Below are 15,736 nucleotides of genomic sequence, written 5' to 3' on the forward strand. Positions count from 1 at the left end.
GGGAGGAGGAGGTGAGACTGGCGAGTGGCCACCCTGACATGCCTAAGCTGGGGCGCCAGCCGCGGCGGGTGGCGGGTGTGGAGCCGGGCGGCGGCGGGAGGAGGAGGGAGGGAAGCTGGTCCATGCGGCGGTGGGAGGAGGATGTGAGACTGGCGAGTGGTCACCCTGACATGCCTAAGCTGGGGCGCCAGCCGCGGCGGGTGGAGAATGTGGAGCCGGGCGGCGGCAGGAGGAGGAGGGAGGTGAGTCGGGCCGATGCCGGGGCTCACTGGCAGCTGGGGGAGGAAGGGGAGCCATGCCTGTTGGTGGGGTCTCGGGAGACAGCGCAGCCACCACAGCTTAGCATGACAGCAGATACAGGCTGTCAGTGTGTGACAGCCTGATCTGTTGTCCTATCACATCTGCCTCAGTGACAGGGTGTTCGTCCCTGTCACTGAGGCAGATGTTTAGATGCCGCCTTCTTATTGCTTTTTAATGGGCTTTTCAGCCTCATTTCTCCCCGCGGCTTAGCCCTGCCCCCTGTTGCTGACATTTTCCAATTGTCAGCGGGAGGCAAAGCTCCCGCTGCCTCCTAGACTCAGACAGTGTCCCAACTCCATAAATAATAAAAAAAATAATAAGATAATTATAAACACAGTATATGTGTTATAAATATCTTTGTAATTTTTTTTATTATTTATGACAGGGGAGGCACTGCCTCCCCTGCCTCCCCTGACTGCACGTCCCTGCAGGGAAGCTTCATTCCTATTTCCAACATGACCACCGAGGCTACTACTGATCATCTCTGGCACCATCTTGTCACTTGTAAGAGTACCCCACTTAAAGACATTTTGGGGTCACGACTGTCAGGCCGGCCTGACAGTTGTGACCTGGTCCCGTTCTCGACCCATTCGACTGCATCTCGGCAGGCGGGATTCAATGCCCCGCGCTGTCGAGTGCTGGAAAGGGGGAGTGGCTGCAAGAAACGGCCATGGATCGTCGAGATCTGGCCATGAGCTCGACAATCCACAGCCGTTCTCTGCAAAACAAGCTTGACTGCTCTTAAAGTCTTTGCTTTCACTGCTGCATGTGCATCCCGACTTACCATGGCCGTCTGATAACTTTTGGCTGGCCATGGCATCTAGGGAAGCCAATCCCGGGGCATTTTTTCAATCCCGGGATTCGGGATTGAAAAATGCTCAATCCCGGGATTCCCGGGATCCCGGGATTGGCTTTCCTAATAAAAATACACCCTGGCTGCCCCACATTTACTTGCGTTTCAGGGTCCAGCAGGGTTGCCAGGAGCCCGGTTGGTGGGTGGGACGACGGGTCGTCCATGCTGCTGGCTGGGTGCGGGCTGGCGTGCTGGCTGGGTGGACGAGCTGACGCGCTGGTTTTGCAGTTGGCGTGGTGGGCTTGCTGGATGTGCGGGCTTGCTGGCTGGGCGGGCGGGCAGGTGGGCTTGCTGGCTTCTTGCTGGCTGGGCGGGTCGCCTGGCTTCTTGCTGGCTGGCTGGGCGGGCGGTCTTGCTGGCTGGGCTGGGCTGGCTGGACGGGCGGCGCGGCATCACACTGCCGGGCGCAACCTCTGCCTGCGCAGCGTGACCCCTGATCTCCGTCACGCTGCGCAGTGCTGCCGGGAGAAGTCGGGCCGCGTCTGAGCTACGCTCAGACGCTGCCCGGCATTAGACTGCGCGCATGCGCGGTCTAATCCCGAAATCCCGGGATTGGAAACTCCAATCCCGGGATTGAAATCCCGGCGTTTTGGAGGCCAAATCCCGGGATCCCGCCGATCCCGATCCCGGGATTGGCCTCCCTAATGGCATCCTTGCTCCTCATCTCCTGAAGTAGAGGAGCAGCTAACCAAAATTAAGCATTTATTGGCAGGGCTCAGCGCTGCCCTCTTCTGGCTAGTGCCCATAGAAAAATGCATAAAGCTGCCTAGTGGTGGTGCCGACCCTGTAATATGTGATGGGCTGTGTATAATGTAATATGGGGTGGGCTGTGTATACTGTAATATGGGAGGGGCTGTGCATAATGTAATATTGAGTGGTCTGTATAATGTAATATGGGGGGGCTGTGTATAATGTAATATGGGGGGCTGTGCATAATGTAACATGGGGACTGTGCATACATCACACAACCTTCCCTTATTGGCTTTGGCACGCCTAATGTTTTCCTAGGCACACCTAGTGTTTTTCTTGGCACTCACAAATATTGTTCGTCGTCATCCCCCCCCATCAATCACCCTGTGAACGGCCAGCATACAAAAATAGTAGCAGGATTACGCAGCACAGCCTTGTGCATGCACACTGCAAACTGTATGCATGCTCAGTTCATTGATAATCGGCCGCAATGCAAATTTGCAACTGTGCAAACAAGTCTGATTTAATATGGTGCTTGTATAAGGGGTGCAATATGGGGGTGTGTATGTAATTATAATAGAAAATAGACTGCACTAAAGATAACAACATTAATATAAATTAATACAATAAGAGGTGCTGATAGTATTGAAATGAAATATTTAATACTTAAAAATATAATATTTAAAAATATATACATGTATGTATATAAAAACACAGTTACACATGAGTACAGACAAGAAATTAATATGACTGAATAATATTATGAAAATGGCAGTTCATACGATAACTTATTTAAAATGGAGATGTCCAGCTGAGCTATTGCAGTTATCAGTGGCCGTTCCTATTTTGCCTCACCCAGTGGGATGCTGTGATAATACTTGGGTTTTCCAAATGTGGAGTTCCTCGGTAGTGGCTTAATGGAGGATGCTTGTCTCCTACTGTTTATAGACAATATAATAAAAGAGAGTCCGCTGGGTAGTTGGTAAGTCCCAAGTGCAGCAGGTGAAAGTTTCAGAGGCTGGTGCACTCACACAGTTGAAATATGGTATTACAGAAGGTAAAGGACTGGAGTCTGTCACTTATAAAAGGTCCACCTACGCGTTTCACTGTAAAGTACGCTTATACATCTGCTCGCATGTGGCCGCACGGAGGAAAAATCATTCGATTTCGCTCACCATCGAATGATATTTCCTCCCTTTGTAGATAAAAGTAAGTCTATACTTACTTTTTTCGTGGACGCTGATGACCGAAATGGGGGGGGGGGTGCTGACGTCATGTGACGTTGGGCCTTATTTTGGGTCACTCCTTCTGGCAAATTCCTTCTTAGATGGACAAAACCATGTGCATTACAGGGGGCAGATGCAGGGGCGGATTGGGAATTAAAACCAGCCCGGGAAATATCTCGAAGCAGCCCTTTTTTGGGGGCGTGGCCTATAGATATGGGGGTGTGGCCTATTACGACGAGGCCATACCCCTTTTTCGCCGCTGTGGGGGCATGGCTAGTGTCTCTTAATATTGTTTGTTCTTATGACGGGGGAGACCCCGAAACGTTGACCTGGAATAAACCTTGTCCTTCTTTCACCTCTACACTGAGAGTCCCTGAGAGCCCATTTCTTCCACGCACTATATATATATATCCGGGGTGCGGACTGGCACTCAATCCTTAAATAACGTCTGCTGCGGTGCCTCCCAATGGCACAATGTATAAGCAGGTAAAGGAATGGTGGCACTCGCAGGCTGAATAAAAAGGTGTTCTTTATATAAACATTTCGAAGTGCATACAAGCTCCGACGTTTCGGGGGTATAACCCCGTTTTCAAGGTGCAGAATAGTGACCCAGAATAGTGAATAATCACTATTCTGCACCTTGAAAACGGGGTTATATCCCCAAAACGTCGGAGCTTGTATGCACTTTGAAATGTTTATATAAAGAACACCTTTTTATTCAGCCTGGGAATGCCACCATTCCTTTACCTTCTTACATATATATATATCTATATATATATAGATATATATATATATCTATATATATATCTATATATATATAGATATATATATATATCCAGCGAGGTGTCCTGATAATGCAAAGATCTCAGGACACAGAACAGCACTACAGTAGCATTCTTATGCAATTATTTATTAGCCCAACATTTCGGGGGGTTGAGCCCAGTTTTCAAGAGCCACACAAACACATACAATGAGATACAGTAGCTCACCTTAACCCCTTCCTGACGCAGCATGTTTTTGCCTTCCTGACAGAGCCCTTTTTTTCAAATCTGACATGTATCACTTAAGTGGGGATAACTTTTTTTTGCTTTTACTTATCCCAGTGATTTTGAGACTGTTTTCTCGTGACACATTGTACTTCAAGTTAGTGGTAAATTTGGGTCGATACAGTCTGTGTTTTTTTGTGAAAAATACCAAAATGTCGTAAAAAAATGGAAAATTTAGCAATTTTCAAAATGTTAAATTTTCTGCTTGTGAGACAAATAATCATACCACTCAAAATAGTTAATAACTAACATAGACCATATGTCTACTTTATGTTTCCATCATTATTTCAGCCTCCTTTTTAATTTTTTGGACACTAGGAGGCTTAAAATATGAATAGCAAATTCTCAAATTTTCAAGAAAATTTCAAACACTGATTTTTTTAGGGACCAGTTCAGTTCTGATGTGACTTTGAGGGACTTGTATGTGAGACACCCCCATAAATGATGCCATTTCAAAAACTGCACCCCTCACAGTATTCAAAACAGCATTTTGGAAGTTTGTTAACCCTTTAGGTGTTTCACAGGAATTAAAACAAAGTGTAGGTGAAATTTCAAAATTTCATTTTTTTTGCAGATTTGCAATTTTAATACATTTTTCTAAGGAACACAGTAGATTTTACTAGAGAAATGTGACTAAAAATTGATTCCCCCAATTCTTTTGTTTTCATAAATATCCTATATGTGGTCCTAGTGTGCACCTAAACCACAGGCTTCATAATAGAAGGAGCACCTACTTGATTTTGGAGCCTCCTTTTTATGAGATTATTTTTTAGGCACCATGTAGGTTTCTAGGCACCATAAGATGCTAAAAGTTAGGAACCCCCCCACAAGTGACCCCATTTTGCAAACTACACCCCTCAGGGAATTCCTCTAGGGGTATAGTGTACATTTCAAACCCCCAGGGGTTTCACCAATTGTGGTACAACTGGGCAGTGAAAATGAAAAATTAAATTTTTTTTACACAAAAATGCAGTTCTGGCTCAAAATTTTTCATTTTCACAAGGAATGAAGGAGACAAAGCACCCCAAAATCTGTGCCCCAATTTCTCCCGAGTACGGCAATGCCTCACATGTGACCAAAAAATACCATTTGGGTGCATGGCAGGACTCAGAAGGGAAGGAGTGATTTTTGGATTTTGCAGCTCAGATTCTGGCGGAATGTTGGTGGGTGCTATGTCTCATTAGCAAGACCCCCGAAGCACCAATACAGTGGAACCCCCCCACAAGTGACCTCATTTTGCAAACTACACCCCTCAGGGAATTCATCTAGGGGTATAGTGTACATTTCAAACCCCCAGGGGTTTCACCAATTTTGATACAACTGGGCTGTGCAAATGAAAAATTACATTTTTTACACAAAAATGCAGTTCTGGCTCAAAATTTTTCATTTTCACAAGGAATGAAGGAGACAAAGCACCCCGAAATCTGTGCCCCAATTTCTCCCGAGTACGGCAATGCCTCACATGTGACCAAAAAATACCATTTGGGTGCATGGCAGGACTCAGAAGGGAAGGAGTGATTTTTGGATTTTGCAGCTCAGATTCTGGTGGAATGTTGGTGGGTGCTATGTCGCATTAGCAAGACCCCCGAAGCACCAATACAGTGGAACCCCCCCACAAGTGACCCCATTTTGCAAACTACACCCCTCAGGAAATTCATCTAGGGGTATAGTGTACATTTCAAACCCCCAGGGGTTTCACCAATTTTGATACAACTGGGCTGTGCAAATGAAAAATTACATTTTTTACACAAAAATGCAGTTCTGGCTCAAAATTTTTCATTTTCACAAGGAATGAAGGAGACAAAGCACCCCAAAATCTGTGCCCCAATTTCTCCCGAGTACGGCAATGCCTCACATGTGACCAAAAAATACCATTTGGGTGCATGGCAGGACTCAGAAGGGAAGGAGTGATTTTTGGATTTTGCAGCTCAGATTCTGGTGGAATGTTGGTGGGTGCTATGTCGCATTAGCAAGACCCCCGAAGCACCAATACAGTGGAACCCCCCCACAAGTGACCCCATTTTGCAAACTACACCCCTCAGGGAATTATTCTAGGGGTATAGTGTACATTTCAAACCCCCAGGGGTTTCACCAATTGTGGTACAACTGGGCAGTGAAAATGAAAAATTAAATTTTTTACACAAAAATGCAGTTCTGGCTCAAAATTTTTCATTTTCACAAGGAATGAAGGAGACAAAGCACCCCAAAATCTGTGCCCCAATTTCTCCCGAGTACGGCAATGCCTCACATGTGACCAAAAAATACCATTTGGGTGCATGGCAGGACTCAGAAGGGAAGGAGTGATTTTTGGATTTTGCAGCTCAGATTCTGGTGGAATGTTGGTGGGTGCTATGTCGCATTAGCAAGACCCCCGAAGCACCAAATACAGTGGAACCCCCCCACAAGTGACCCCATTTTGCAAACTACACCCCTCAGGAAATTTATCTAGGGGTATAGTGTACATTTCAAACCCCCAGGGGTTTCACCAATTTTGATACAACTGGGCTGTGCAAATGAAAAATTACATTTTTTACACAAAAATGCAGTTCTGGCTCAAAATTTTTCATTTTCACAAGGAATGAAGGAGACAAAGCACCCCAAAATCTGTGCCCCAATTTCTCCCGAGTACGGCAATGCCTCACATGTGACCAAAAAATACCATTTGGGTGCATGGCAGGACTCAGAAGGGAAGGAGTGATTTTTGGATTTTGCAGCTCAGATTCTGGTGGAATGTTGGTGGGTGCTATGTCACATTAGCAAGACCCCCGAAGCACCAAATACAGTGGAACCCCCCCACAAGTGACCCCATTTTGCAAACTACACCCCTCAGGAAATTTATCTAGGGGTATAGTGTACATTTCAAACCCCCAGGGGTTTCACCAATTTTGATACAACTGGGCTGTGCAAATGAAAAATTACATTTTTTACACAAAAATGCAGTTCTGGCTCAAAATTTTTCATTTTCACAAGGAATGAAGGAGACAAAGCACCCCAAAATCTGTGCCCCAATTTCTCCCGAGTACGGCAATGCCTCACATGTGACCAAAAAATACCATTTGGGTGCATGGCAGGACTCAGAAGGGAAGGAGTGATTTTTGGATTTTGCAGCTCAGATTCTGGTGGAATGTTGGTGGGTGCTATGTCGCATTAGCAAGACCCCCGAAGCACCAAAACAGTGGGACCCCCCCACAAGTGACCCCATTTTGCAAACTACACCCCTCAGGGAATTCATCTAGGGGTATAGTGTACATTTCAAACCCCCAGGGGTTTCACCAATTTTGATACAACTGGGCTGTGCAAATGAAAAATTACATTTTTTTACACAAAAATGCAGTTCTTGCTCAAAATTTTTCATTTTCATAAGGTATGAAGGAGAAAAAGCACCCCAAAATCTGTGCCCCAATTTCTCCCGAGTACGGCAATGCCTCATGTGTGACCAAAAAATGGCAGGACTCAGAAGGGAAGGAGTGATATTTGGATTTTGCAGCACAGATTCTGGTGGAATGTTGGTGGGTGCTATGTCGCATTAGCAAGACCCCCAAAGCACCAATACAGTGGAACCCCCCCACAAGTGACCCCATTTTGCAAACTACACCCCTCAGGGAATTCATCTAGGGGTATAGTGTACATTTCAAACCCCCAGGGGTTTCACCAATTTTGATACAACTGGGCTGTGCAAATGAAAAATTACATTTTTTTACACAAAAATGCAGTTCTGGCTAAAAAAAATTTCATTTTCATAAGGTATGAAGGAGAAAAAGCACCCCAAAATCTGTGCCCCAATTTCTCCCGAGTATGGCAATGCCTCATATGTGACCAAAAAATACCAGTTGGGTGCATGGCAGGACTCAGAAGGGAAGGAGTGATTTTTGGATTTTGCAGCTCAGATTCTGGTGGAATGAATGGTGGGTGCTATGTGGCATTAGCAAGACCCCCGAAGCACGGTGAAATGATGAACCTAATAATCCATAGATGTGTGGTATATTTTAAAACACTCCTTTATACATAGGCCGGGTTTGTCGGGGCAAGTTTCACAGTGGAAAATAGTATCCTTTCTTATTCCCTTTTTATAGCAAACTTTGCACCTTTTTTGTGTCCTGCCCTTTCTTGCAGTGGAGAGGATTTCGTTAGGAAAATGCTGCCCTGGTACAATACGGGGGCCAGTACTAGAAGTACTGGGGCCCTCTGCCTGCTGGTTCCCAAATATTAGGCCCTTTATGACTTCCTCTTGAAAGTGCATAAATGTCCCCCTCTGGCTGGTAGAACGGAATAGCACGTAAGCGTTATACAGTGCCATCTGGATGATATACACGGCCAGCTTCTTGTACCAGATTTTTGTTTTCCGCAGGGGACTGTACGGCTTCAGTACCTGATCTGAAAGATCCACTCCGCCCATGTACTTATTGTAATCTAGGATACAATTAGGTTTTGAGGTGTGGGTACTGGTACCTCGTACAGGGATGGAGGTGGTACTGTCTCCATGAATTGTTGTCAGTATAAGGACATCCCTCTTGTCCTTATATTTGACCAACAACATATTTTCGGTGGATTGTGCCCTGCTTTCACCCCTTCTCAGTACTTGGGCAATGTGCATTTTTGGGAGGCCTCTTTGGTTCTTGCGCACAGTACCGCAAGCTGCTGTACCTCTTGAACCAAGGGCCTTAAACAGGGGGATGCTAGTGTAAAAGTTATCCACATAGAGGTGATAACCTTTATCCAGGAAGGGGTGCACTAAATCCCAGACAATTTTTCCACTAACACCTACGAGGGAGGGGGGCATTCTGGTGGTTCAATTCTTGAATCCTTACCTTCATATACCCTAAACCTGTGGGTGTACCCCGAGGTGCTTTCACACAGTTTATACATTTTTATGCCATACCTTGCCCTCTTACTGGGAAGGTACTGGCGGAATTTAACCCTTCCTTTAAAATGTATAAGGGACTCGTCGATACAAATACATTTTTCAGGGATGTACATCTCTGCAAATTTGGCACTGAAATGATCAATGACCGGCCTGACTTTGAATAGCCGGTCAAAGGTGGGATCATCTCTGGGTGGGCACTGTGCATTATCGGTGTAATGTAAAAATTTAAGGATTGTCTCAAAACGAGTCCGAGTCATGGCAATACGGTAAAATGGGGTGCTGTACAGAACATCTGTACTCCAATATTGCCTAATTTCTGGCTTTTTTACTATGCCCATATGTAACACCAGACCCCAAAACGTCATCATCTCTACTGCATCTACAGGGGTCCACCTACCAAATGATGACGTGGGGTTTTGAGCAATAAACTGCTGGGCATATAAATTACTTTGGTCCACCATTAAATTTATAAAATCATCAGAGAAAAATAATTTGAAAAAGTCAATTTCTCTGAGACCTGATGAATCAAATTGGATTCCTGGGATGGCCAAAAACTCAGGAACCTGGGGCTCAAAATTGTCTGGTGGTGGGGTCCATACGGGATCAATCATTTGGGGGGGGGGTCTCAGCTGCTCTACGGGGGCGTCTTTGAGGGGGTCCCTCATCACTAGAGGAGGAAGAGGAGCTTAAGACGAATCCTTCAAATTCCCCGCTTGCATCCCTGGCTGTGTCAGAGTCAGAGGCAAGCATGGCATATGCCTCCTCCGCTGAATACATTCTTCTGGATGACTGGGATGACATTTGGGATGCCATTTTTATTTTTGTGTTTCTGTAAGTGTAATGTTTCAACACGTGTATAGTGTAGGGGGGGTACAAACTTTATTTAAACACGGAGGGTATGTAGTGTGTAGTGTGTATGTAGTGCAGAAAAAAAAAAATTATACAGGAATTTGATCCCAATAAAAAAAAAAAAATTGAAGGGGTTAAAAAAAAAAAAAAAAGGTCCTGCGCCAAAAATTGAGCTCAGATGTTGGTCAGTAACGTCCGTCACTGAACAGCGCTCAAAGGCAACAGGACACCCACAAAAGCAACGTGGGTGTAAAAACAATAAAAAAAAAAAAATACCACAGCACTCTCCAAAAAAAAAACAATTTAAAAAAACTGCAGAAAAAAAATTATATCAACCCTGTGCCAAAAATGCTGTTCAGTGATGTACGTCACTGATCAGCGGCCACAGGACACCCACAAAAGCAACGTGGGTGTAATAAACCACAGCACTCTCCAAAAAAAAAAAACAATTTAAAAAAACTGCAGAAAAAAATGATATCAACCCTGTGCCAAAAATGCTGTTTAGTGATGTACGTCACTGATCAGCGGCCACAGGACACCCACAAAAGCACCCACAAAAGCAACGTGGGTGTAAAAACAAAACCCCACTGCACTCTCCAAAAAAAAAAAAACAACTGCAGATCAGTGATGCAACACTGATTAGCAGTGAGGGGCAGCAGGCAGACAACTGTGGGTGCAACCTGACAGGGTATATATATAAAAAAAAACTGGACCCCCAAAAAGTTGCTGATCAGTTAATTAATTTAAACTGATCAGCACAAAAGGGGGGGCAGCAGGGGGGGCAGCAGTCAGTTGCACAGGCAGCACAACCTTTGGTGCAACTGACAGGTATATATATAAAAAAAAAAACCCAAAAAGTTGCTGATCAGCACAGATATACTGATCAGCACAAAAGGGGTGCAGCAGACACAAAATATAGCACTCTCTATCACTCTCTGTCACTCTCTGTCACTATCTGTCACTATCTCTCACTATCTGTGACTCTATGACACTGCAGCAGCAGCACACAGGAAGTCACAAGATCCAGGAAGCATCCAGCTGCTGGCAGCACGCTACCAGCGGTGATCAGCGGTGATCAGGTAAGTATCAGGCAAGGTTCAGGTATGTATAGCACGACAGAGTGGCCGGTGACCGCTCTGCACGCAATTCCAGACCGGAATGGCGTCTGCAGCGCAGTAACCGTTAGTTTAAATGACGCGCCTTGGCTGTGATTGGTCCGTCGGTCCGACGGACCAATCACAGCCTTGGGGGCAGGTGAGGTGAGGTGTGGTCATCACCGGTGACCCCCTCATGCCTCCTCACACCCGGCGGTGATTGACACCTGTGTTACCGAGCGTCTGATTCGCCGGTAACACAGGAAAACGCTGCGACTGGCTGTTCACATTGAACAGCCAATCACAGCGATCGCCGACGGGGGGAGGTATCACCACCCCCCCTGGGCATGCAGGGACATGTCTGCTGTCAGGGACAGCAGACATGTTTAAACTGTCACCGCGTCTATAGACGCGGGGACAGTTTAAAGTCATGACGTATATATACGTCATGTGTCGGGAAGTACATCCCGGCCATGACGTATATATACGTCAAATGTCGGGAAGGGGTTAAAATACACCTTTGAGGTCCGGTACGCCAGTCACGCACGTCGCCGGGGGAGGCACCCGCCATGGAAGGGCAGTGAGAGATTACATCATCGCCAGACGCTCCCCTAGCCTAGTTGCTACGGAGACGTATAAACACGCACGGGATCTCACTCCGGCGGCGCTGCTGACGCAGCCGGGACCACAAAGCTATAAAACATATATGAAAAAAATGTGAGGAATTTTTTTTTTTAATTTATATATATATATATATATGTATATATATATATATATATATATATATATATATATATACATATATATATATATATATATATATATATCCAGAAAGGGAAACATTTTCCACAGAGCGCACTCACCAGACTTCAGAACAAATGTAGTTTAAAAGTTCCAAATTTTAATTCATCCTTTTAAAAATGGTAGTCGACGTTTCGGGCCATTGCACGACCCTTTTTCAAGACCTTACTCCAGCCCAATCTCCTGCTGACAGCGATAACACTATCCCCCTGTGTCCAGCCTTAAATGCTACATGCTCCGCCCATCAAACTGAATACCTAGCCTATCGGGGCAAGTATTTTACAACAAATCAGCTGTTTAAATTAAGTCACATACCTGTCCTCATGTAGGGACTCCCGCCGCTCACTCATGGTGCAGCGTGCGTTCCATACACCCTGTCGCATCACCGCAGCTTCCGTGCGGCGTGCGTTCCATCGGGGGGAAGTGATCATTCAGACTTCCCTCAAAGCACTTGTTCACGTGATACCCTGCCGGACGTGACGCGATTTGCGTTCCATCCACGGGTTTGGTATACTGCGCTTGTACTTCCTGCGTTCCACCAGAGCGGAAGCAGGATTGGAGAATGATTACATGCTATATTATCGGATGTGACGCTACTTGCGTTCCATCGGGGGGTGTGTGGTATGTTATTTCTTAACTTCCTGCGTTCCACCAAAGCGGAAGCAGGTTAATAGATTAACCTGCTTCCGCTTTGGTGGAACGCAGGAAGTTAAGAAATAACATACCACACACCCCCCGATGGAACGCAAGTAGCGTCACATCCGATAATATAGCATGTAATCATTCTCCAATCCTGCTTCCGCTCTGGTGGAACGCAGGAAGTACAAGCGCAGTATACCAAACCCGTGGATGGAACGCAAATCGCGTCACGTCCGGCAGGGTATCACGTGAACAAGTGCTTTGAGGGAAGTCTGAATGATCACTTCCCCCCGATGGAACGCACGCCGCACGGAAGCTGCGGTGATGCGACAGGGTGTATGGAACGCACGCTGCACCATGAGTGAGCGGCGGGAGTCCCTACATGAGGACAGGTATGTGACTTAATTTAAACAGCTGATTTGTTGTAAAATACTTGCCCCGATAGGCTAGGTATTCAGTTTGATGGGCGGAGCATGTAGCATTTAAGGCTGGACACAGGGGAATAGTGTTATCGCTGTCAGCAGGAGATTGGGCTGGAGTAAGGTCTTGAAAAAGGGTCGTGCAATGGCCCGAAACGTCGACTACCATTTTTAAAAGGATGAATTAAAATTTGGAACTTTTAAACTACATTTGTTCTGAAGTCTGGTGAGTGCGCTCTGTGGAAAATGTTTCCCTTTCTGGATATGGATTGGCACGCATAGGATCCCCTCTGTGAAGCCTGGGCTTATCTGGCACCCCAGCAAATGTCTCCAGGAATATTGTGAGTGCTACTTTATACTTTGGATATATATATATATATATATATATATATATATATATATACTGAGGCCACAAATACGGAGCAATGCAATGTGCAGTGGTCACTAGGTAATTGCAGGCAGCAGATAGCTTCACATAGATATCACACTGCAGATGGGGAGGACACAGACAGGGAACCCCAACAGAGCTCATTACCCACTAGGTGCAGCAACCCAAGTTCTACCTCTAGGACAGTCATGTCAGGACTTCATTTCCCATCCTCCTTCTGTACCTTAATGTAAGAGTCAGCCCTGGCTCAGTCACTGGGATCTGCAGGCACAGGGAAGCAGCAGCATCTCTCCAGTCACTCTGCTGAGGATCTAGCAGCGCTGCCGTGCTGTGACTGCGCCGGGAACCCCCGCTGTGTGCTCAAATGCCGCCGGATCTCTCCGCATCTCCCGGGCGCTGACTTAAGCAGGCAGAAGCTTCTAACCTGCTAGAAAAGCTCCCAGCGCCCCCCGCAGACCCTAATGGCGGTGGCTCCCCCCAACCACCGCGGGAGTTGTGGACGGGACCATAGCTACGCCACTGCCCTGGAGCCCGGGCCCCACATGTCCTTATTCCGACTTTAGGCAAGCAAAGCACCGCGGGAGGAGCTGTGTGCCCGCGCATGCGCACCAGCCCTCCCGCGGCCATTTTAACTATGGGCACAGCCGCGGCCATCTTTAATATGAGCATTTTGCTGCGGCCGCGGCCGGTAACCACAGAGATGGTGGTTCGGCGGCCCAGCCAGGGAGAGTGGGCGGCCCCTACTTCTCCAAAATGTGCTGGCCCACCGGGAAACGGCCCGGTTTCCCGGTGGGACAATCCGCCCCTGGGCAGATGTTACTTGTGCAGAGAGAGTTAGATTTGGGTGGGGGTTTACTTCAAAGCGAGATCTATATTGCAGTGTAAAAATAAAGCAGTCAGTATTTTCCCTGCGAAGAAACAAAATAACTTACCCAAATCTAATTCTCTCTGCACATATTACATCTGCCCTCCTGCAGTGCACATGGTTTTGTCCATCTAAGAAGGAATTTGCCAGAAGGAGTGAACCAGAATAAGGTTTAAAGCTTGTTATGTCACTATATTTGCATGTGATTGTCAATAAAATGCAGCAGTTATAGATATATAGATATATTGCTTTGCTTTTAAACACATTTTAAAAAAAGGTTAAAGTTTATTTTTTTTCTGCCATAAAAGTGTTATTAGGTCATAGTACCACACAGCTCTACGTGACATATGTGATGAACACATGGGGTGGGTCATAGTACCAGACAGCTCTACATGACATTTGTGATGAACACATGGGATGGGAGAAGTGAAAAAGATCGGTAACACCACTTAGCGCGAACTGAATATTCACATAAGGTTGTACATATCTTTCATGGTACAGGGGTCCAGATGTATTCCGGTTTCACAAGTACCTAGAACAACACAAATGATATACCCTTTTTACCACATTAGTGAGAGGATTAGAAATCAAGGGTATATCAATACAAAAGGATCATAGTGTAGTATCCAAGTATAACAGAGAATTTTATTACATACAGGGAACTCACAATATTGGTAGATAAAATAGCATATGATCACAATTCCTTAAGGAAAAGCTGCTGCAAGAAAACTTCTCCCATCCGACCTTGGCTCCAGATGTTAAATTCAGGAAGCTCCGGGCACCGGTATCCTCAGTCTCCCAATGGTCCAGGTAGGGTGGGTAGCAGTCCAGCCAAAAAGTCAATGGTATGCGCCTCACAATGCATTTCGGACGAGTCATCCTGCTTCAGAAGCTCCTATTGGCTCGCGGTCCAGCGGGAGAGTTGAAAATAGCGGCGGACCTGCTTTGACTATACAGCCGGGTAGTGCACAGCTCTCTCTGCCTGGCTGTCATTGCTTTAAATTGTGTTCGGCCAGAGGATGTCATTTTCCCTCCCCCTTGGCAAATGAGCTATTCCCTCCCCTTTGGCAACAAGCAATTGCCTCCCCCTTAACAATGAGCAATTTTACTACCCCTTGGCAACGAGCATGTATTCACCCTTGGCAACGAGCATGAAGCCCATGGCATCAAGCAAGAACCCCCTAGCAATGAGCATGTAGGTGAGCGGCACTTCTGTATCAAATATGTATTGGGCATCATGGTTACATATACATAGTAGGTATGGCTAAAAAAAGACTTGCGTCCATCTAGTTCAACCTGGTATAGATATCCATTGCTGATTTGGTAGGTTCTGATATTTTACAGACAGATTATATTTCTTATTTGTACCCATGGATGTTTTTATCCAGTAAATGTTTGTCCAACTTTGCCTTGAACGCATTTAATGAGCCAGCCGTTACCACCTCTCTGGGAAGAGAGTTCCAGAGTTTGACTGTTCTGACAGTAAAGAAATTCTTTTTACTAGCTGAATTAATTTTTTTTTATTCTAATCTATACTCATGCCCTTGTGTCCTAGATTCCTTTCTAGTAGAAAAGAGGGTGTGTGACAGTTCCTTATATTGGCCCTTGATATACTTGTACATGTTGAGCATGTCCCCCCTTAAACGTCTCTTTTTCAATGTAAATAGTCCCAAATTGCTTAATCTCTCCCCGTAGCTTAAAT

The sequence above is a fragment of the Crinia signifera genome, chromosome 7 (genome assembly GCF_055691185.1).
Source record: "Crinia signifera chromosome 7, ASM5569118v1, whole genome shotgun sequence".
Classification (NCBI taxonomy): Eukaryota; Metazoa; Chordata; class Amphibia; order Anura; family Myobatrachidae; genus Crinia; species Crinia signifera.